Below are 23,686 nucleotides of genomic sequence, written 5' to 3'. Positions count from 1 at the left end.
CTCCGGGTCCCCGCTCCTCCCCGGAGCGCTCGCTACACTCCCCTCACTGCAGCGCTCCGGTCGGTTCCACGGACCCGGGGCGCTGCGTTACCGCCCCAGGCCGGGATGCGATTCGCGATGCGGGTAGCGCCCGCTCGCGATGCGCACCCCGGCTCCCGTACCTGACTCGCTCTCCGTCAGTTCTGTCCCGGCGCGCGCGGCCCCGCTCCCTAGGGCGCGCGCGCGCCGGGTCTTTGCGATTTAAAGGGCCACTGCGCCGCTGATTGGCGCAGTGGTTCCAATTAGTGTTTACACCTGTGCACTTCCCTATATCACCTCACTTCCCCTTCACTCCCTCGCCGGATCTTGTTGCCATTGTGCCAGTGAAAGCGTTTCCTTGTGTGTTCCTAGCCTGTGTTCCAGACCTCCTGCCGTTGCCCCTGACTACGATCCTTGCTGCCTGCCCCGACCTTCTGCTACGTCCGACCTTGCTTCTGTCTACTCCCTTGTACCGCGCCTATCTTCAGCAGCCAGAGAGGTTGAGCCGTTGCTAGGGGATACGACCTGGTCACTACCGCCGCAGCAAGACCATCCCGCTTTGCGGCGGGCTCTGGTGAAAACCAGTAGTGACTTAGAACCGATCCTCTAGCACGGTCCACGCCAATCCCTCTCTGGCACAGAGGATCCACTACCTGCCAGCCGGCATCGTGACAGTAGATCCGGCCATGGATCCCGCTGAAGTTCCTCTGCCAGTTGTCGCTGACCTCACCACGGTGGTCGCCCAGCAGTCACAACAGATAGCGCAACAAGGCCAACAGCTGTCTCAACTGACTGTTATGCTACAACAGTTACTACCACAGCTCCAGCAATCATCTCCTCCGCCAGCTCCTGTACCTCCTCCGCAGCGAGTGGCCGCTTCTGGAATACGACTATCCTTGCCGGATAAATTTGATGGGGACTCTAAGTTTTGCCGTGGCTTTCTTTCCCAATGTTCATTACACTTGGAGATGATGTCGGACCAGTTCCCCACTGAAAGGTCTAAGGTGGCTTTCGTAGTCAGCCTGCTGTCTGGAAAAGCCCTGGCTTGGGCCACACCGCTCTGGGACCGCAATGACCCCGTCACTGCCTCTGTACACTCCTTCTTCTCGGAAATTCGAAGTGTCTTTGAGGAACCTGCCCGAGCCTCTTCTGCTGAGACTGCCCTGTTGAACCTGGTCCAGGGTAATTCTTCCGTTGGCGAGTATGCCGTACAGTTCCGTACTCTTGCTTCAGAATTATCCTGGAATAATGAGGCACTCTGCGCGACCTTTAAAAAAGGCCTATCCAGCAACATTAAAGATGTTCTGGCCGCACGAGAAATCCCTGCTAATCTACATGAACTCATTCACCTAGCCACTCGCATTGACATGCGTTTTTCCGAAAGGCGTCAGGAGCTCCGCCAGGATATGGACTCTGTTCGCACGAGGCGTTTCTTCTCCCCGGCTCCTCTCTCCTCTGGTCCCCTGCAACCTGTTCCTGTGCCTCCCGCCGTGGAGGCTATGCAGGTCGACCGGTCTCGCCTGACACCTCAAGAGAGGACACGACGCCGCATGGAGAATCTCTGCCTGTACTGTGCTAGTACCGAACACTTCCTGAAGGATTGTCCTATCCGTCCTCCCCGCCTGGAAAGACGTACGCTGACTCCGCACAAAGGTGAGACAGTCCTTGATGTCTACTCTGCTTCTCCACGTCTTACTGTGCCTGTGCGGATGTCTGCCTCTGCCTTCTCCTTCTCTGCTGTGGCCTTCTTGGACTCTGGATCTGCAGGAAATTTTATTTTGGCCTCTCTCGTCAACAGGTTCAACATCCCGGTGACCAGTCTCGCCAGACCCCTCTACATCAATTGTGTAAACTGTTACGCCGAGCGCTCCGGGTCCCCGCTCCTCCCCGGAGCGCTCGCTTCACTCTCCCCGCGGCAGCGCTCCGGTCACGTCCTCTGACCCGGGGCGCTGCGATTCCGCTGCCAGCCGGGATGCGATTCGCGATGCGGGTAGCGCCCGCTCGCGATGCGCACCCCGGCTCCCCTACCTGACTCGCTCTCCGTCTGTTCTGTCCCGGCGCGCGCGGCCCCGCTCCCTAGGGCGCGCGCGCGCCGGGTCTCTGCGATTTAAAGGGCCACTGCGCCGCTGATTGGCGCAGTGGTTCCAATTAGTGTGTTCACCTGTGCACTTCCCTATATCACCTCACTTCCCCTGCACTCCCTTGCCGGATCTTGTTGCCTTAGTGCCAGTGAAAGCGTTCCTTGTGTGTTCCTTGCCTGTGTTTCCAGACCTTCTGCCGTTGCCCCTGACTACGATCCTTGCTGCCTGCCCCGACCTTCTGCTACGTCCGACCTTGCTTTTGCCTACTCCCTTGTACCGCGCCTATCTTCAGCAGCCAGAGAGGTGAGCCGTTGCTAGTGGATACGACCTGGTCACTACCGCCGCAGCAAGACCATCCCGCTTTGCGGCGGGCTCTGGTGAAAACCAGTAGTGGCTTAGAACCGGTCCACTAGCACGGTCCACGCCAATCCCTCTCTGGCACAGAGGATCCACTACCTGCCAGCCGGCATCGTGACAGTAGATCCGGCCATGGATCCCGCTGAAGTTCCTCTGCCAGTTGTCGCTGACCTCACCACGGTGGTCGCCCAGCAGTCACAACAGATAGCGCAACAAGGCCAACAGCTGTCTCAACTGACCGTTATGCTACAACAGTTACTACCACAGCTTCAGCAGTCATCTCCTCCGCCAGCTCCTGCACCTCCTCCGCAGCGAGTGGCCGCTCCTGGGATACGCTTATCCTTGCCGGATAAATTTGATGGGGACTCTAAGTTTTGCCGTGGCTTTCTTTCCCAATGTTCCCTGCATCTGGAGATGATGTCGGACCTGTTTCCCACTGAAAGGTCTAAGGTGGCTTTCGTAGTCAGCCTTCTGTCCGGAAAAGCCCTGTCATGGGCCACACCGCTCTGGGACCGCAATGACCCCGTCACTGCCTCTGTACACTCCTTCTTCTCGGAAATCCGAAGTGTCTTTGAGGAACCTGCCCGAGCCTCTTCTGCTGAGACTGCCCTGTTGAACCTGGTCCAGGGTAATTCTTCCGTTGGCGAGTATGCCGTACAATTCCGTACTCTTGCTTCAGAATTGTCCTGGAATAATGAGGCCCTCTGCGCGACCTTCAAAAAAGGCCTATCCAGCAACATTAAAGATGTTCTGGCCGCACGAGAAATTCCTGCTAATCTACATGAACTTATTCACCTAGCCACTCGCATTGACATGCGTTTTTCCGAAAGGCGTCAGGAACTCCGCCAAGATATGGACTCTGTTCGCACGAGGCGTTTCTTCTCCTCGGCTCCTCTCTCCTCTGGTCCCCTGCAATCTGTTCCTGTGCCTCCCGCCGTGGAGGCTATGCAGGTCGACCGGTCTCGCCTGACACCTCAAGAGAGGACACGACGCCGTATGGAGAACCTCTGCCTGTACTGTGCTAGTACCGAACACTTCCTGAGAGATTGTCCTATCCGTCCTCCCCGCCTGGAAAGACGTACGCTGACTCCGCACAAAGGTGAGACAGTCCTTGATGTCTACTCTGCTTCTCCACGTCTTACTGTGCCTGTGCGGATGTCTGCCTCTGCCTTCTCCTTCTCTACAGTGGCCTTCTTGGACTCTGGATCTGCAGGAAATTTTATTTTGGCCTCTCTCGTCAACAGGTTCAACATCCCGGTGACCAGTCTCGCCAGACCCCTCTACATCAATTGTGTAAATAATGAAAGATTGGACTGTTCCATACGTTTCCGCACGGAGCCCCTTCTTATGAGCATCGGATCTCATCATGAGAGGATTGAACTTTTGGTCCTCCCCAATTGCACCTCGGAAATTCTCCTTGGACTTCCCTGGCTTCAACTTCATTCCCCTACCCTGGATTGGTCCACTGGGGAGATCAAGAGTTGGGGGTCCTCTTGTTCCAAGAACTGTCTAAAACCGGTTCCCAGTAACCCTTGCCGTAACTCTGTGGTTCCTCCAGTAACCGGTCTCCCTAAGGCCTATATGGACTTCGCGGATGTTTTCTGCAAAAAACAAGCTGAGACTCTACCTCCTCACAGGCCTTATGATTGCCCTATCGACCTCCTCCCGGGCACTACTCCACCCCGGGGCAGAATTTATCCTCTCTCTGCCCCAGAGACTCTTGCCATGTCCGAATACGTCCAGGAGAATCTAAAAAAGGGCTTTATCCGTAAATCCTCCTCTCCTGCCGGAGCCGGATTTTTCTTTGTGTCCAAAAAAGATGGCTCCCTACGTCCTTGCATTGACTACCGCGGTCTTAATAAAATCACGGTTAAGAACCGCTACCCCTTACCCCTCATCTCTGAACTCTTTGATCGCCTCCAAGGTGCCCACATCTTTACTAAATTGGACTTAAGAGGCGCCTATAACCTCATCCGCATCAGAGAGGGGGACGAGTGGAAAACGGCATTTAACACCAGAGATGGACACTTTGAGTATCTGGTCATGCCCTTTGGACTGTGCAACGCCCCTGCCGTCTTCCAAGACTTTGTCAATGAAATTTTTCGTGATCTGTTATACTCCTGTGTTGTTGTATATCTGGACGATATCCTAATTTTTTCTGCCAATCTAGAAGAACACCGCCAGCATGTCCGTATGGTTCTTCAGAGACTTCGTGACAACCAACTCTATGCCAAAATTGAGAAATGTCTGTTTGAATGCCAATCTCTTCCTTTTCTAGGATATTTGGTCTCTGGCCAGGGACTACAGATGGATCCAGACAAACTCTCTGCCGTCTTAGATTGGCCACGCCCCTCCGGACTCCGTGCTATCCAACGCTTTTTGGGGTTCGCCAATTATTACAGGCAATTTATTCCACATTTTTCTACCATTGTGGCTCCTATCGTGGCTTTAACCAAAAAAAATGCTGATCCCAAGTCCTGGCCTCCTCAAGCAGAAGACGCCTTTAAACGACTCAAGTCTGCCTTTTCTTCGGCTCCCGTCCTCTCCAGACCTGACCCTTCCAAACCCTTCCTATTGGAGGTTGATGCCTCCTCAGTGGGAGCTGGAGCTGTTCTTCTACAAAAAAATTCTTCCGGGCATGCTGTCACTTGTGGTTTTTTCTCTAGGACCTTCTCTCCAGCGGAGAGGAACTACTCCATCGGGGATCGAGAGCTTCTAGCCATTAAATTAGCACTTGAGGAATGGAGGCATCTGCTGGAGGGATCAAGTTCTCCTGTTATTATCTACACCGACCACAAGAACCTCTCCTACCTCCAGTCTGCCCAACGGCTGAATCCTCGCCAGGCCCGGTGGTCTCTGTTCTTTGCCCGATTTAATTTCGAGATTCACTTTCGTCCTGCCGATAAGAACATTAGGGCCGATGCTCTCTCTCGTTCCTCGGATGCCTCAGAAGTTGAACTCTCTCCGCAACACATCATTCCACCTGACTGCCTGATCTCCACTTCTCCTGCCTCCATCAGGCAGACTCCTCCAGGAAAGACCTTTGTTTCTCCTCGCCAACGCCTCGGAATCCTCAAATGGGGTCACTCCTCCCATCTCGCAGGTCATGCGGGTATCAAGAAATCTGTGCAACTCATCTCCCGCTTCTATTGGTGGCCGACTCTGGAGACGGATGTTGTGGACTTTGTGCGAGCCTGCACTATCTGTGCCCGGGATAAGACTCCTCGCCAGAAGCCCGCTGGTTTTCTTCATCCTCTGCCTGTCCCCGAACAGCCTTGGTCTCTGATTGGTATGGATTTTATTACTGATTTACCCCCTTCCCGTGGCAACACTGTTATTTGGGTGGTCGTTGATCGATTCTCCAAAATGGCACATTTCATCCCTCTTCCTGGTCTTCCTTCTGCGCCTCAGTTGGCTAAACAATTTTTTGTACACATTTTTCGTCTTCACGGGTTGCCTACGCAGATTGTCTCGGATAGAGGCGTCCAATTCGTGTCTAAATTCTGGAGGGCTCTCTGTAAACAACTCAAGATTAAATTAAATTTTTCTTCTGCATATCATCCCCAGTCCAATGGACAAGTAGAAAGGATTAACCAGATCTTGGGTGATTATTTGCGACATTTTGTTTCCTCCCGCCAGGATGACTGGGCAGATCTCCTCCCATGGGCCGAATTCTCGTATAACTTCAGGGTCTCTGAGTCTTCCTCCAAATCCCCATTTTTCGTGGTGTACAGCCGTCACCCTCTTCCCCCCCTCCCTACTCCCTTGCCCTCTGGTCTGCCCGCTGTGGATGAAATTTCTCGTGACCTTTCCATCATATGGAGAGAGACCCAAAATTCTCTCTTACAGGCTTCATCACGCATGAAGAAGTTCGCGGATAAGAAAAGAAGAGCTCCCCCCGTTTTTTCCCCTGGAGACAAGGTATGGCTCTCCGCTAAATATGTCCGCTTCCGTGTCCCTAGCTACAAGTTGGGACCACGCTATCTTGGTCCTTTCAAAATTTTGTGTCAAATTAATCCTGTCTCTTATAAACTTCTTCTTCCTCCCTCTCTTCGTATCCCTAATGCCTTTCACGTCTCTCTTCTCAAACCACTCATCCTCAACCGTTTTTCTCCCAAATCTGTTCCTCCCACTCCTGTTTCCGGCTCCTCGGACATCTTCTCGGTCAAAGAAATTTTAGCTGCCAAAAAGGTCAGAGGGAAAAATTTTTTTTTAGTGGACTGGGAGGGTTGCGGTCCTGAAGAGAGATCCTGGGAACCTGAGGACAATATCCTAGACAAAAGTCTGCTCCTCAGGTTCTCAGGCTCTAAGAAGAGGGGGAGACCCAAGGGGGGGGGTACTGTTACGCCGAGCGCTCCGGGTCCCCGCTCCTCCCCGGAGCGCTCGCTTCACTCTCCCCGCGGCAGCGCTCCGGTCACGTCCTCTGACCCGGGGCGCTGCGATTCCGCTGCCAGCCGGGATGCGATTCGCGATGCGGGTAGCGCCCGCTCGCGATGCGCACCCCGGCTCCCCTACCTGACTCGCTCTCCGTCTGTTCTGTCCCGGCGCGCGCGGCCCCGCTCCCTAGGGCGCGCGCGCGCCGGGTCTCTGCGATTTAAAGGGCCACTGCGCCGCTGATTGGCGCAGTGGTTCCAATTAGTGTGTTCACCTGTGCACTTCCCTATATCACCTCACTTCCCCTGCACTCCCTTGCCGGATCTTGTTGCCTTAGTGCCAGTGAAAGCGTTCCTTGTGTGTTCCTTGCCTGTGTTTCCAGACCTTCTGCCGTTGCCCCTGACTACGATCCTTGCTGCCTGCCCCGACCTTCTGCTACGTCCGACCTTGCTTTTGCCTACTCCCTTGTACCGCGCCTATCTTCAGCAGCCAGAGAGGTGAGCCGTTGCTAGTGGATACGACCTGGTCACTACCGCCGCAGCAAGACCATCCCGCTTTGCGGCGGGCTCTGGTGAAAACCAGTAGTGGCTTAGAACCGGTCCACTAGCACGGTCCACGCCAATCCCTCTCTGGCACAGAGGATCCACTACCTGCCAGCCGGCATCGTGACATAAACAATGAAAGATTGGACTGTACTATACGTTTCCGCACGGAGCCCCTTCTAATGTGCATCGGATCTCATCACGAGAGGATTGAACTTTTGGTCCTCCCCAATTGCACTTCTGAAATTCTCCTTGGACTTCCCTGGCTTCAACTCCATTCCCCAATCCTGGATTGGTCCACTGGGGAGATCAAGAGTTGGGGGCCCTCTTGTTCCAAGGACTGCCTAAAACCGGTTCCCAGTAAACCTTGCCGTGTCCCTGTGGTTCCTCCTGTAACCGGTCTCCCTAAGGCCTATATGGACTTTGCGGACGTTTTTTGCAAAAAACAAGCTGAGACTCTACCTCCTCACAGGCCTTATGATTGTCCCATTGACCTCCTCCCGGGCACTACTCCACCCCGGGGCAGAATCTATCCTCTGTCCGTCCCAGAGACTCTTGCCATGTCTGAATACGTCCAGGAAAATTTAAAAAAGGGCTTTATCCGTAAATCCTCCTCTCCTGCCGGAGCCGGATTTTTCTTTGTGTCCAAAAAAGATGGCTCTCTACGTCCTTGCATTGACTACCGCGGTCTTAATAAAATCACGGTTAAGAACCGCTACCCCCTACCCCTCATCTCTGAACTCTTTGATCGTCTCCAAGGTGCCCATATTTTTACCAAACTGGACTTAAGAGGTGCTTATAATCTCATCCGCATCAGAGAGGGGGATGAATGGAAAACGGCATTTAACACCAGAGATGGACACTTTGAGTATCTGGTCATGCCCTTTGGCCTGTGCAACGCCCCTGCCGTCTTCCAAGACTTTGTTAATGAAATTTTTCGTGATCTCCTATACTCCTGTGTTGTTGTATATCTGGACGATATCCTGATTTTTTCTGCCAATCTAGAAGAACACCGCCAGCATGTCCGTATGGTTCTTCAGAGACTTCGTGATAATCAACTCTATGCCAAAATAGAGAAATGTCTGTTTGAATGCCAATCTCTTCCTTTTCTAGGATACTTGGTCTCTGGCCAGGGACTACAAATGGACCCAGATAAACTCTCTGCCGTCTTAGATTGGCCACGCCCCTCCGGACTCCGTGCCATCCAATGTTTTTTGGGGTTCGCCAATTATTACAGGCAATTTATTCCACATTTTTCTACCATTGTGGCTCCTATTGTGGCTTTAACTAAAAAAAATGCCGATCCCAAGTCTTGGCCTCCTCAAGCGGAAGACGCCTTTAAACGACTCAAGTCTGCCTTTTCTTCGGCTCCCGTGCTCTCCAGACCTGACCCATCTAAACCCTTCCTATTGGAGGTTGATGCCTCCTCAGTGGGAGCTGGAGCTGTCCTTCTACAAAAAAACTCTTCCGGGCATGCTGTTACTTGTGGTTTTTTTTCTAGGACCTTCTCTCCGGCGGAGAGGAACTACTCCATCGGGGATCGAGAGCTTCTAGCCATTAAATTAGCACTTGAGGAATGGAGGCATCTGCTGGAGGGATCAAGATTTCCAGTTATTATTTACACCGATCACAAGAACCTCTCCTACCTCCAGTCTGCCCAACGGCTGAATCCTCGTCAGGCCAGGTGGTCTCTGTTCTTTGCCCGATTTAATTTTGAAATTCACTTTCGGCCTGCTGATAAGAACATTAGGGCCGATGCTCTCTCTCGTTCCTCAGATGCTTCTGAAATTGAACTCTCTCCTCAACACATCATTCCTCCTGACTGCCTGATTTCCACTTCTCCAGCCTCCATCAGGCAAACTCCTCCAGGAAAGACCTTTGTTTCTCCACGCCAACGCCTCGGAATCCTCAAATGGGGTCACTCCTCCCATCTCGCAGGTCATGCGGGCATCAAGAAATCTGTGCAACTCATCTCTCGCTTCTATTGGTGGCCGACTCTAGAGACTGATGTGGTGGACTTTGTGCGAGCCTGCACTATCTGTGCCCGGGATAAGACTCCTCGCCAGAAGCCCGCTGGTTTTCTTCATCCTCTGCCTGTCCCCGAACAACCTTGGTCTCTGATTGGTATGGATTTTATTACTGACTTACCCCCATCCCATGGCAACACTGTTATTTGGGTGGTCGTTGATCGATTCTCCAAAATGGCACATTTCATCCCTCTTCCTGGTCTTCCTTCAGCGCCTCAGTTGGCTAAACAATTTTTTGTACACATTTTTCGTCTTCACGGGTTGCCTACTCAGATCGTCTCGGACAGAGGCGTCCAATTTGTGTCTAAATTCTGGAGGGCTCTCTGTAAACAACTCAAGATTAAATTAAATTTTTCTTCTGCATACCATCCTCAATCCAATGGACAAGTAGAAAGAATTAACCAGGTCTTGGGTGACTATTTACGACATTTTGTTTCCTCCCGCCAGGATGACTGGGCAGATCTTCTACCTTGGGCTGAATTCTCGTATAATTTCAGAATCTCTGAATCTTCCTCCAAATCCCCGTTTTTCGTGGTGTACGGCCGTCACCCTCTTCCCCCCCTCCCTACCCCCTTGCCCTCTGGTCTGCCCGCTGTGGATGAAATTTCTCGTGATCTTTCCATCATATGGAGAGAGACCCAAAATTCTCTCTTACAGGCTTCTTCACGCATGAAGAGATTCGCGGATAAGAAAAGAAGAGCTCCTCCCATTTTTTCCCCTGGAGACAAGGTATGGCTCTCCGCTAAATATGTCCGCTTCCGTGTCCCTAGCTATAAGTTGGGACCACGCTATCTTGGTCCTTTCAAGATTTTGCGCCAGATTAATCCTGTCTCTTACAAACTTCTTCTTCCTCCTTCTCTTCGTATTCCTAATGCCTTTCATGTTTCTCTTCTTAAACCACTTATCATTAACCGTTTCTCTCCCAAATCTGTTTCCCCCACTCCTGTCTCCGGCTCCTCGGACATCTTCTCCGTCAAAGAAATTTTAGCATCTAAAAAGGTCAGAGGGAAAACCTTCTTTTTGGTGGATTGGGAGGGTTGTGGTCCAGAAGAGAGGTCCTGGGAACCTGAGGACAATATCCTGGACAAAAGTCTGATCCTCAGGTTCTCAGGCCCCAAGAAGAGGGGGAGACCCAAGGGGGGGGGTACTGTTACGCCGAGCGCTCCGGGTCCCCGCTCCTCCCCGGAGCGCTCGCTACACTCCCCTCACTGCAGCGCTCCGGTCGGTTCCACGGACCCGGGGCGCTGCGTTACCGCCTCCGGCCGGGATGCGATTCGCGATGCGGGTAGCGCCCGCTCGCGATGCGCACCCCGGCTCCCGTACCTGACTCGCTCTCCGTCAGTTCTGTCCCGGCGCGCGCGGCCCCGCTCCCTAGGGCGCGCGCGCGCCGGGTCTTTGCGATTTAAAGGGCCACTGCGCCGCTGATTGGCGCAGTGGTTCCAATTAGTGTTTACACCTGTGCACTTCCCTATATCACCTCACTTCCCCTTCACTCCCTCGCCGGATCTTGTTGCCATTGTGCCAGTGAAAGCGTTTCCTTGTGTGTTCCTAGCCTGTGTTCCAGACCTCCTGCCGTTGCCCCTGACTACGATCCTTGCTGCCTGCCCCGACCTTCTGCTACGTCCGACCTTGCTTCTGTCTACTCCCTTGTACCGCGCCTATCTTCAGCAGCCAGAGAGGTTGAGCCGTTGCTAGGGGATACGACCTGGTCACTACCGCCGCAGCAAGACCATCCCGCTTTGCGGCGGGCTCTGGTGAAAACCAGTAGTGACTTAGAACCGATCCTCTAGCACGGTCCACGCCAATCCCTCTCTGGCACAGAGGATCCACTACCTGCCAGCCGGCATCGTGACAATACATAAGTGCACTGATGTGGTGGATGTAACAATGACATTGACTAACCCTCAAAACTGATGTCAAATTGAGACATTAGCCAGTATATCCTTATATGAAGGACATACATGAGCCCGCACACCAACGCCAAGGTTTCTCAAGTAATGCGGGACCTAGCCTAAACCTGCCTGTACATGATAAGCAAAACAGGGGCAAATGCGCAATTACAAAAGCTTTTGGTCCGACTTACAGACTGCTCCCAGTAATAACTCCAGTGTGAAAAATCACACAAAAGCTTTTGTAATTGCGCATTTGCCCCTGTTTTGCTTATCATGTACAGGCAGATTTAGGCTAGGTCCCGCATCACTTGAGAAACCTTGGCATTGGTGTGCGGGCTCATGTATGTCCTTCATATAAGGATATACTGGCTAATGTCTCAATTTGACATCAGTTTTGAGGGCTAGTCAATGTCATTGTTACATCCACCACATCAGTGCACTTATGTATGTTGTGTTTTTGTACTATTCTATGTTCACATCCACACACCCATTTATCGGGTAAGGATGATTTTGTTGTTCCTTGTGGTCTGTTGCAGACATCTTCCATTGTATGCATTTTTTGCTGGGGATTGCCCTTAGCAACGGAACACAAGTGCAGGACTTGCTGTTCCTTATAAATGCACATCAGCATTTGGGCTCGAGCACTTCCTGACATTTTAGACCACGTCCTTGTTGTGTTTGTCTTGTATATGAAAGAATAATCAATATGAGCCTGTTAGACACTGTGCCCTCTGAATATAACCCTGCCAAACACTAAGCCCCTGAAAATACTGCCACACACTGTTTCTTCTCAGTTTGGCTGAATCCCCCCTCTCTACTGTCCTCCTCCAGACCCCTTTGTCCCCCCAAACCTCTGTGTCTCCTCCTCCAGACCACTGTCTTCTCCTCCCTGACCCCTCAGGCACCCCCAGACCCTTCAGTCACCTCAAATGCCTTAGTCCTCCTCCAGACCCCTATGTCCCCATCTCCCCCAACCCCTCAGTCACCCCCAGACCTCCCAGTCCTCCTATAGATCCCTCAGTCACCCCCAGACCACTCAGTCACTCTCAGTCCTCCTCAAGACCCCTCTTTCCCCTCCTATACCAACCCCTCAGTCACCCCCAGACTCCTCAGTCCTCCTACAGATCCCCCCTAGACCCCTACGTCATCACCCATCCTCCTCCAGACCCCTCTCTTTCCTCCTTCTCCAACCCCTCAGTCCTCTTCCAGAGATCCTCATCACCCCACTGTCCCTTTCTCCAGGCCCCTTTGTCCTTTTTATTTAAACTCTGTTCCCCACATACTGTTTCCTGAGTCCTGTCCCTGTACTATTACATACTATTACTGTGTATTATCCTTGTACTGTGACGTCACTGTATATTATCCCTGTACTGTGACATCATTGTGTATATTGACCCTGTACAGTGACTCACAGTACAGGGTTAATATGTACATTGACTCACTGTACATCTAATAGTCCTCCCTAATGCATGAGGACACTTTTTATGCAGATATTGTCATAGTTCCCTTAGTTATATTGATGTTAAACACAGAACCCCATGTACAGATGACAATTAAAACAATTTGCATAGGATGCATGGATGAATTAAATATATGAATTGCGCTAACGGTGTCAGCTATAGCACAGACATGGTAGAAATGTTTATTAAAAGGCCCCTAGCTCAGTGGGAGCTTATGAGGTAAAACTTGGTGACAGGTTCAGATCATATACATGTATATGCATGCTTCATACACACAACACACATACTGTCCATGCATGCATCATTACATATACTGTACACAATACATACTGTACATGCATCACACACAACACACTGTACACATTACATACTGTACATGCATCACATACAACACACTGTACACATTACATACTGTACATGCATCACACACAACACATACTATACACAATACATACTGTACATGCATCACACACAACACATACTATACACAATACATACTGTACATGCATCACACACAACACATACTATACACAATACATACTTTACATGCATCACACACAACACATACTGTACACAATACATACTGTACATGCATCACACACAACACACATACTGTACACAATACATACTGTACATGCATCACACACAACACATACTGTACACAATACATACTGCACATGCATCACACACAACACACATACTGTACACAATACATACTGTACATGCATCACACACAACACACTGTACACATTACATACTGTACATGCATCACATACAACACACTGTACACATTACATACTGTACATGCATCACACACAACACATACTATACACAATACATACTGTACATGCATCACACACAACACATACTATACACAATACATACTGTACATGCATCACACACAACACATACTATACACAATACATACTTTACATGCATCACACACAACACATACTGTACACAATACATACTGTACATGCATCACACACAACACACATACTGTACACAATACATACTGTACATGCATCACACACAACACATACTGTACACAATACATACTGCACATGCATCACACACAACACACATACTGTACACAATACATACTGTACATGCATCATATACACAACACACATACTGTACACAATACATACTGTACATCACCACAACACACATACTGTACATGCATCATACACACATACTGTACACATTACATACTGTACATGCATGATATACACACAGCACACATACTGTACACATTACATACTGTACATGCATCATACACACACATACTGTACAGACTACATACTGTACATACATGCATTATATACACACAGCACACATACTGCACACATATACTGTACATGCATTATATACACACACAGCACACATACTGCACACATGATATACTGTACATGCATGCTTCATACACACACATAAAATAGATCATTGTTTCCCAACTGACTGTCTGGGCATGCTAGTAGTTGTACTTTTGCAACAGCTGGGGGCACCCTGGTTGGGAAACACTGGTATAGATACACACATGCACTTTATATATAGTCATGTTTTGGCTCAGTCCTCTATCCTTTCTCAGTTGCCAGGGTCTTGTTTTTTTGCCTCTGACACAGACACTGCACTTGTCAGCTCTGGTGAGGGTCTTTCCTCTGACAGTGCTGACCACCTTGCCTTCTTGCTACATTCTTTTTTTTCTTTGCTTTCCCATGAAGTTTCCCCCTCCCTTCCTCTCCGTAGGGCTGCATAACTCACTGTCCCGGGGAGAGATGGGAAATGTAGTTTTGAAGCCTTCATCAGAAGTTGTGCCTGCTGCTGTCCATAAACCTTTTCCAGGGGCTACACATACAGGTAATATAAAAGGTGTCATATATTAGTGATGGCCTGTTAGTTGACCCCTCAATATATAGGATGATGACCTTTATGAGCTGGTGGTAGTGTTGCAAGGGGCCTGATGGTAACTGCTCTGCCGAGATGATGGTATAGCAATATTTTAGCAAACACATCTCTGGAACACTTTACTTCACACTATGGGGGGTTTTTACAAATAATGGCTGTGGTATGTGTTTCTTTACTCCTTTTTTCATTGGTGGCTTTTTAACTCAATGCACCAAATTTACAAAAAGGTGCAAGTCGGGCCATAAATTTGGTGCAATTTCAAAAATGACATATGTGTGAATTTACCCACCTTACAGGTGAGTGTTACAGGAAGCTCTTTCAGAGGTGATTCCTTGTGTGTTAAACTGAATTGTATCAAATATCCAGATTTTTAAACATGTCCATCCTAACCATATTGAAAAATGTTTCCAAATAAAAAAAAAAATGTTTAAAGTATTTTTTTTTGTTATATATTTTTTTATAGGATATATATATATATATATATATATATATATATATATATATTTCAATAACAAGGTGGTCTGCTTATGTTAATGAGTAATTTCAACTAATTTTTGTAATGGGCATTTTCTATGCCACTTTTTTATGGAGGTGATTTGCGCCTTTTTAACCCCTTAAGGACGCAGGATGTAAATGTACGTCCTGGTGAGGTGGTACTTAACGCACCAGGACGTACATTTACGTCCTGTGCATAACCGCGGGCATCGGAGCGATGCCCGTGTCATGCGCGGCTGATCCCGGCTGCTGATCGCAGCCAGGGACCCGCCGGCAATGGCCGACGCCCGCGATCTCGCGGGCGTCCGCCATTAACCCCTCAGGTGCCGGGATCAATACAGATCCCGGCATCTGCGGCAGTTCGCGATTTAAATGAACGATCGGATCACCCGCAGCGCTGCTGCGGGGATCCGATCATTCAGAACGCCGGACGGAGGTCCCCTCTCCTTCCTCCGTCCGGCTCCCGGCGTCTCCTGCTCTGGTCTGTGATCGAGCAGACCAGAGCAGGAGATGACCGATAATACTGATCTGTTCTATGTCCTATACATAGAACAGATCAGTATTAGCAATCATGGTATTGCTATGAATAGTCCCCTATGGGGACTATTCAAGTGTAAAAAAAAATGTAAAAAAATGTAAAAGTAAAAGTAAAAAAAAAGTGAAAAATCCCCTCCCCCAATAAAAAAGTAAAACGTCAGTTTTTTCCTATTTTACCCCCAAAAAGCGTAAAAAACATTTTTTATAGACATATTTGGTATCGCCGCATGCGTAAATGTCCGAAATATTAAAATAAAATGTTAATGATCCCGTACGGTGAACGGCGTGAACGAAAAAAAATTTAAAAAGTCCAAAATTCCTACTTTTTTAATACATTTTATTTAAAAAAAAATTATAAAAAATGTATTAAAAGTTTTTTATATGCAAATGTGGTATCAAAAAAAAGTACAGATCATGGCGCAAAAAATGAGCCCCCATACCGCCACTTATACGGAAAAATAAAAAAGTTAGAGGTCATCAAAATAAAGGGATTATAAACGTACTAATTTGATTAAAAAGTTTGTGATTTTTTTAAGCGCAACAATAATATAAAAGTATATAATAATGGGTATCATTTTAATCGTATTGACCCTCAGAATAAAGAACACACGTCATTTTTACCATAAATTGTACGGCGTGAAAACAAAACCTTCCAAAATTAGCAAAATTGCGTTTTTCGTTTTAATTGCCCCACAAAAAGTGTTTTTTGGTTGCGCCATACATTTTATGATATAATGAGTGATGTCATTACAAAGGACAACTGGTCGCGCAAAAAACAAGCCCTCATACTAGTCTGTGGATGAAAATATAAAAGAGTTATGATTTTTAGAAGGCGAGGAGGAAAAAATGAAAACGTAAAAATTAAATTGTCTGAGTCCTTAAGGCCAAAATGGGCTGAGTCCTTAAGGGGTTAAGGGGTTAAAGAGTTTGCACCAAATTTTTCCCCTTTTTAAAAGGTCGCATTTTCATAAATTCCTGACCACTGCAAAAACCCGACTGAAAACACACATACAACAGCCAATCAAAGGAATGTGTGTAAATGAAAAGGTGCAACAGAAAACGCAAAAAATGCACTGCGACATATTTTGAGGAAAAATTAACCCCAGAAAGCAAGGGCAAAGTGGTTCATAAATACCCCCCTATATCTATAGCTCTAACTTATGAAAGCAGTGGTACACTGTCTTTGCTCTGACCCTTGAACTAAAGTTTTAATATCACCTAATGTCAACACTAGGCTCTAACCCCAATGGTCTGTTACTATACAATCTCAGCATTACTTACTCTGATGTCACCGATGTTACACTTCAGCTGAAGGGAAACCTTTCACCTTAGCCATTTCTCTGACAACCTCACTGTCTAATTGTACCCTACCCTCAGCCCTCTCTGTCATTAAGATGAGCGAATTTACAGTAATTTGATTCGTCACGAACTTCTCGGCTCGGCAGTTGATGACTTATCCTGCATAAATTAGTTCAGCTTTCAGGTGCTCCCGTGGGCTGGAAAAGGTGTATACAGTCCTAGGAAAGAGTCTCCTAGGACTGTATCCACCTTTTCCAGCCCACCGGAGCACCTGAAAGCTGAACTAATTTATGCAGGATGTCATCAACTGCCTAGCCGAGAAGTTTGTGACGAATCAAATTTACTGTAAATTCGCTCATCTCTACTTGCTATACTGGCATCTGACTACCAAAAGCTTTGTGGAATTCAGGGATGGACTTTCCAGCTGCAATGTTGGTACCGTAGCACATGACAGTATAAAGAATGCAATGCCTCCACATAACCTTTTCTCAAAGTGTCCTTTATATAAAGACATAACTGGTTTGTGTAAGCTTAAAGGGGTCATTAAGGATTAGAAAAACATCTTACATTCTTCCAAAAACAGCTCCACCCTTGCCTCAGGTTCCGTGTGGTATCACAACTCGGATCCAAACTTCAATAGAACTAAGATGCAATACAACGCAGAAACTGATGACTAAAGTGGTGCTGTTTCTGGAAGAGTTCATTTTAGCTTTTTTGTATGGGAATTTGACAGTCCCAAGGAGTTCTTGTGCAGCTTAATATTACCACTTGTCACCACCCTTACTAGCTGGAACTCCGGCTATTATAAGAAGTGTCTGTACAAACTCTTTTCTATTAGCTTTGTGTCCTTTTGGAGTCAGGGACAGGAGCTGCTGCTGGACAGAAAACACTGGCATCTTTGTTACTGTCTGTGTCCCAATCTATTTTCTCCCCCATTCTCTGGAGCTAATGTAAGGGTTGTATTATTCGTCTTCACAGAGCCTTATTTTAAGAGTTTAATGCCAACCTATTTATATTCTTCAACGAAACAGGAAGCAAATTAAGATAATCCGTATTGTCTGCAAATTGTTCTCATGGAAGCCAGTAAAACTATGAAGCCGTTCTCACACTTACTGCAAATGTTTCGAATGAAAATCTTTCATAAACATGTTTATTATGTCGCCTCGTCCTTGAAGTTCACCATAATAATTCTCAGACGGACATTTATTTAACTGTCCCTGCCTCCTCTTTCCCCACTAATACATAACTTTTACAGGTAAAAGAATCTGGAAAAATATGTTTAAGTGATGGCCAAATTTACTTTTATCGATTCACATTCTCTTTATATAATACAATGAAAACTAAAATGCTGACATACAAAGCCATACTCCATATTTAAGCCCTAATTATCTCATATGAGAGAAATTAGGTTCAGTAATACTGAATTTGCTATCTGGGAGCCAATGTCAAGAAACATTTTTGAAAATTCTACCAGTAGTTGATTTTTTTTTAACACATATGCTATTTTATTTTTCTTTCCTCATATGCATGCAAACACATTTGGGTAAAGGTAATAAAAACTGATGATTTCAACCAAAAATTATCCTTTGCCAGATTAAATTTAATAACAGAAGATCATTTTACCAGGGACATGCACACATAGGCATCAAAGGGGGCTGGAGCCCCTGACCCTTCTCTGTACCTGCCCTTTGGCATATTGGCATATTATTTGTAATGGGTCACAGCAGGTGGTGGATCCTCTGGGCCTGTGTGTATGTTGACGTGAGCCGTGCCAGGGAGTGGAGTCTAAGGTGCCGCTGGTTTTCAACAGAGCCCGCCGCAAAGCGGGATGGTCTTACTGCATCAGGCGGCACCCAGGTCGCTACCTCTGGCACAATTCGACCACACAGGTAGCTAGGAGGTGGCCTGGCACAGAAGGAGACTGGCAGGATGTGGTAAGATGGCAGAAGGTCAGGGCAGGTAACACAGAGCAGGGTAGGTAAGGTAGCAAGGAACAGGTACACAGTAACAGGGACACAGGAAACAGTAACTATGGCACTAGGCAACCAAAGATCCAACAGGGAACCAAGGGAGGAGCTGATATTTCAGGACAGGTGTAGACATTTGATTAATGAAGCACTGGCCCTTTAAGTGAAAGAGCTCCAGCGCACGCTGTTGTGCGGTAATAACTCAATTATGAATTATGGTAATAAAAATTATTAATTATGAAAAATTTAAAATTATGAAAATTATTAAAAAATATCAAAATTATGACCTGGCGAATTGTAGACAAAGCCAATCAATACAATTCACATCTGAGTCCGACTATTTCCTCAGATATCAATAATACACAGGTATGATAAAAGTATGCAGATTTATTGGTTATAAGGTTATAAAGATAGATGAGTAATTTCTTTTAGGTCCTCGTCCTGTTGGAGAATAAACCAATTGCGTCTGATAGTATCCCAAATGATATGGCTATTGTCAAACACAAACGTGAATCTAGGGTTTTGTGATTTTTGCGATTTTTTTAAAAATTTAATAATGTATGCCTTGTTTTTGTTTCCACTTTAGTGAACTCCTTTTTGACCAAATCTTTAGGGTAACCTCTCTGGAGTAGCCTCTGTGTGAGGTCATTCGCCTGTTGTAAGTAAGTTTCATTGTTATTGTTTAATCTTTTAAGTCTGATGAATTGGCCGTAATGGATACTTTTTTTTAGTGGATATGGGGTGGGAACTGTCAAAATGGAACAACGCATTTTTTGAGGTATCTTTTCTAAATGCTGTAGCGACAAAACCCTAGATTCACGTTTGCGTTTGACAATAGCCCAATGAACAATATCATTCGGGATACTATCAGACGCAATGGGTTTATTCTCGAACAGGACGAGGACCTAAAAGAAATTACCACTATGCCACCTATAACACCCACCGGAATAACCGCACCATAGGATCATTGATTAAATCTATCAGCCAAAAGAAAAAAACAGTGAAAAAAAAACTGATTGGTTGAGTAGCATGGCTCCCGTGGCTAATTATAGATGTTCACTATGTCCCCAACTTATTACAGAGTAAAATACTAAACTTGGTAGCCATTACATTTTAGTGAAACAGCTGATTACTTGTAAAATACCCCATGTAGTCTATGCCCTGGTCTGTCCCTGTGGGATGTATTATATAGGGAAAACCAAAAGACAAATAGTGGTTAGGGTGAAGGAACATCTAAGAGCTACTCGTTTAATTAATCACATGAGAACCTTCTGAAGGTTCCTGTCTGAAATTCCTTGGGATTGAAAGGATAGAACATAATTCAGACAGAGGAGATCACCATCAACATCTTCTCTAAAAAGAATCGCTCTGGATCATACGACTAGATGCTACCGGCCCCCTTGGGCTGAATGAGAAAGACGAGTTCGGAGCATTTCTATAACTCGTATCATCCGTTGTAACATCAATATTCATATACAATACAAACTGTGAATACTCCCTGTTTTTAAACAGCTTGTCTCACCTGGTGATGATGTCACCGTTGATTACCCTCCTCCGGTCCGTCAGCTTCATTCATGAAAGAGGTGATACTAATACTGACGCTGCATGTGCAGCTTTATGCAACTTTATTTAAACAGGTTGAGAACAGAACGCCAGGAAGGGCTTGAGAAAGCGGCTGTTCAGCGATAAACAGTGTCGCCCGGCGTCTCCTGAGTCTCCCCTGCCTCGTAACAACTGCCACCCGTCAGTGTCATCCCAGCACAGTGTAGGTCACCAAGACCGAAGTCGTCACATCAAGCTGCAAGTTCCTCTAAAGGTGGGTGCTCCGTTTTCCATTCTTTTTATCCTTATTATTGAATATTGGACTCCTTCTCTTTGCGTGAGCACCACCTGGTTTTGTTCAGCTACTACGGGAGACACTTGCTGTTAGCCTCTAATCTATTGTGGATATTGTCATTTGGCTAGCGGTGCCAATGCTTTCTCTATTTTAACTTTTGTTTAGAAAAAAACTGCTTTATTATTTAAAAGAGTTGTATAGGAAAAATTATCTTTATCCTGTTCTGCCCGGCATGCAAAAAAAAACAAGGCACAAACATTAACTCCCCTTGCTCCCTTTCCCTGTTGCGTCGCTATAGCTGTTTGGTCCTTCCCTCCAGTCTTCTTCCTTCTTACGTGTGCATGGATCGTCTCACTGCGGTCATCGTTAATGTCCCACCTCAGCCGGTGATAGGCTGAGCCCAGTGTCATGTAAGGAGCCTGGGCCCTGCCTTTTCCCTGCTGCCCAGGCTCCTTACATTACACTGCGCTCAGCCTATCACCGGCCGAGGCGAAACATCGCTGCGGCCGACGATACGCTGACCTCAGTGTGACAATCCATGCACACAGAAGAAGACCGTACTGGAGGATCGCACAGCTATAGCAGAACAACAGAGGAATGGATGAAAAACTACTTCAGAGGACAAAAGATAAGCGGCACCAGCAATCGATATCTTGATCCACCTCTGGACCATGGACAGCTGTGGGGGTCTAGGTTCAACAACCCGCGGCGGTGCTAGGACGGAAGGTAAGTGTAAATCAATAGTACGATCAAGGAAAAAGCAAATCCTGCACTCACCGCACAGTACAGGTATCGCGGCCTTGGATTCCGGACCTCCTCGGATGGCGTGGGAGTAACAGCCACTGCTGACAGCGCTCAGAAATGGGCAACAGCCGGCGGTTTCGCGTTACAATCAACGCTTCTTCCCGCCCAAAGTAAACGTCATCGCGCTGGTTTTTTATCAGGTGATTACTGAATCATGTGACCAGGTGACGTGAACAGTGCAGAAAATAAGGAAGGAAAAAAAACGTAAGTATAACTAATACCTTAAACCAAAATGTAATAAACACTATTACTTATTCCTTGTTGCACTCTTTATAAAAAGGGAGACATGTCTAATCTGTCATTTAATCCAAGCGGACCTTGAGCTTCTAAGCGCAAGATCCACTTGGCCTCAGCTTGCAGCAGAGCCTGCCTTCTATTCATGTTATTACGGCACGATGTAACCAATTCTATTCCTCCAAATCGGATATCGGCACAGTTTCCATTATGTTCGGATCGCATGTGTTCCACAAAACGAGGGGAACCACCTCCCTTTTTTACCGAATATACATGCTCTCGGATTCTTATCCGTAATTGTCTTTCTGTTTTTCCAACATAAAAGTTGCCACATGTACAGAGCAAAAAATAAACTACAAAACTACTGCGACAGGTAATCAGCTCCTTTGTCCTAATTGTATGGCCTCCCAGCAGTACTATAGTTGAATTAATATTCATGCTGCATTGGGTACATGATCCACAATTCTTATTTCCTTTTGGAAAGGGGGTAGTTAACCAGGTTTCTTGACCATTCTTCTTCTTAATTTGTTTAGATTTATTTTTCAGAAAATCTTGAATAGTACCATTCTTTCTAAAAGTAACAATAGGTCTATTTATTGCTGTATCTTGTATATCAGGGTCTGCAAGCAGAAGATGCCAATTACTAGATATAGCTGTTTTAATCATGGAATTCAAAGGGCTATTCTTGAAAGCAAATATTAATCTTTTATTAGCTGGGTTGGTCTTTTTAGAACAATGTTTACTTTCAATAAGATCAGTCCTATTTTTAGATTCAGCTTTTTTATATGCTTGATTCACAATATTAACAGGATAGCCCCTCGCTCTTAACCTTTCTGATAATTCAGCAGCTTGTTTTTTAAAACAATCATCTTCAGAATTATTTTTCCTTAATCTCAGGAATTCACTATATGGAATCCCGTCTTTGACTTGTTTCGGGTGTGAACTACTATAATGCAGGATGGCATTTTTTGCCACGGGTTTTCTAAAACCTTCAGTGATCAATTGGCCGTTTTTTACCAATAATTGCAGATCGAGAAACTCGAGAGTATCTCCTCCATACACACTTGTAAACCGCATATTCATTTTGTTCTCCACATTGAGGAAAGACACAAAATCCTCAAACTCAGATTGGGTCCCTTCCCAGACCACTAATACGTCATCCATATATCTCATATACGCCTTCAGATGTCCAACAAAGGGGTTTTTTGTACTGTAAATATATTGTTTCTCAAAGATAGATAGGAAGAGGTTCGCATATGAACATGAGGTCGGGCTCCCCATGGCAGTCCCTGTGCGTTGTCTGTACCATTGTGTATCAAATTTAAAGGTATTGTTGGTAAGTATGAACATTAACGCATCACAGATAAAGTTGATGTATGTCGGATTCTTATCTGTCTGATTAAGTATTGTGCGGACGGCCTGCACACCCGCATCGTGAGGAATGCGGGTGTACAAAGCCTCCACATCAATGGATGCTAAAGTATAAGAACTCTGCCAACAAAAGTCCTGCACAAATCTCAATACATCCCCTGTATCTTTTAGATAAGCTGGCATTTTAATCAGTAGTGGGCGTAGTGCCCAGTCCACATATTTTGAAAGATGCTCAGTAACTGAGCCCATTCCAGCCACAATGGGCCTACCTGGGGGGGGGGGGGTGTATGGGATTTGTGCACCTTTGGGAGTAGATACCATTTAGGGTCCTTAGGATTTTCAGGTATCAATCGTTCAGCCAATCTTGTATCTATTGCTCCCGATTCCACATGTCCCCTAAGAAATGACCTCAATCTTTCTTTAGTTCTAATAGTAGGGTTCGCAACTAATTTTTCATAAGTACCAACATCCTGTAACTGGCGA

This window comes from Hyla sarda, chromosome 2 (assembly GCF_029499605.1).
Source record: "Hyla sarda isolate aHylSar1 chromosome 2, aHylSar1.hap1, whole genome shotgun sequence".
In the NCBI taxonomy this organism is placed as follows: domain Eukaryota; kingdom Metazoa; phylum Chordata; class Amphibia; order Anura; family Hylidae; genus Hyla; species Hyla sarda.
Note: the sequence above shows the minus strand (reverse complement) of the source record.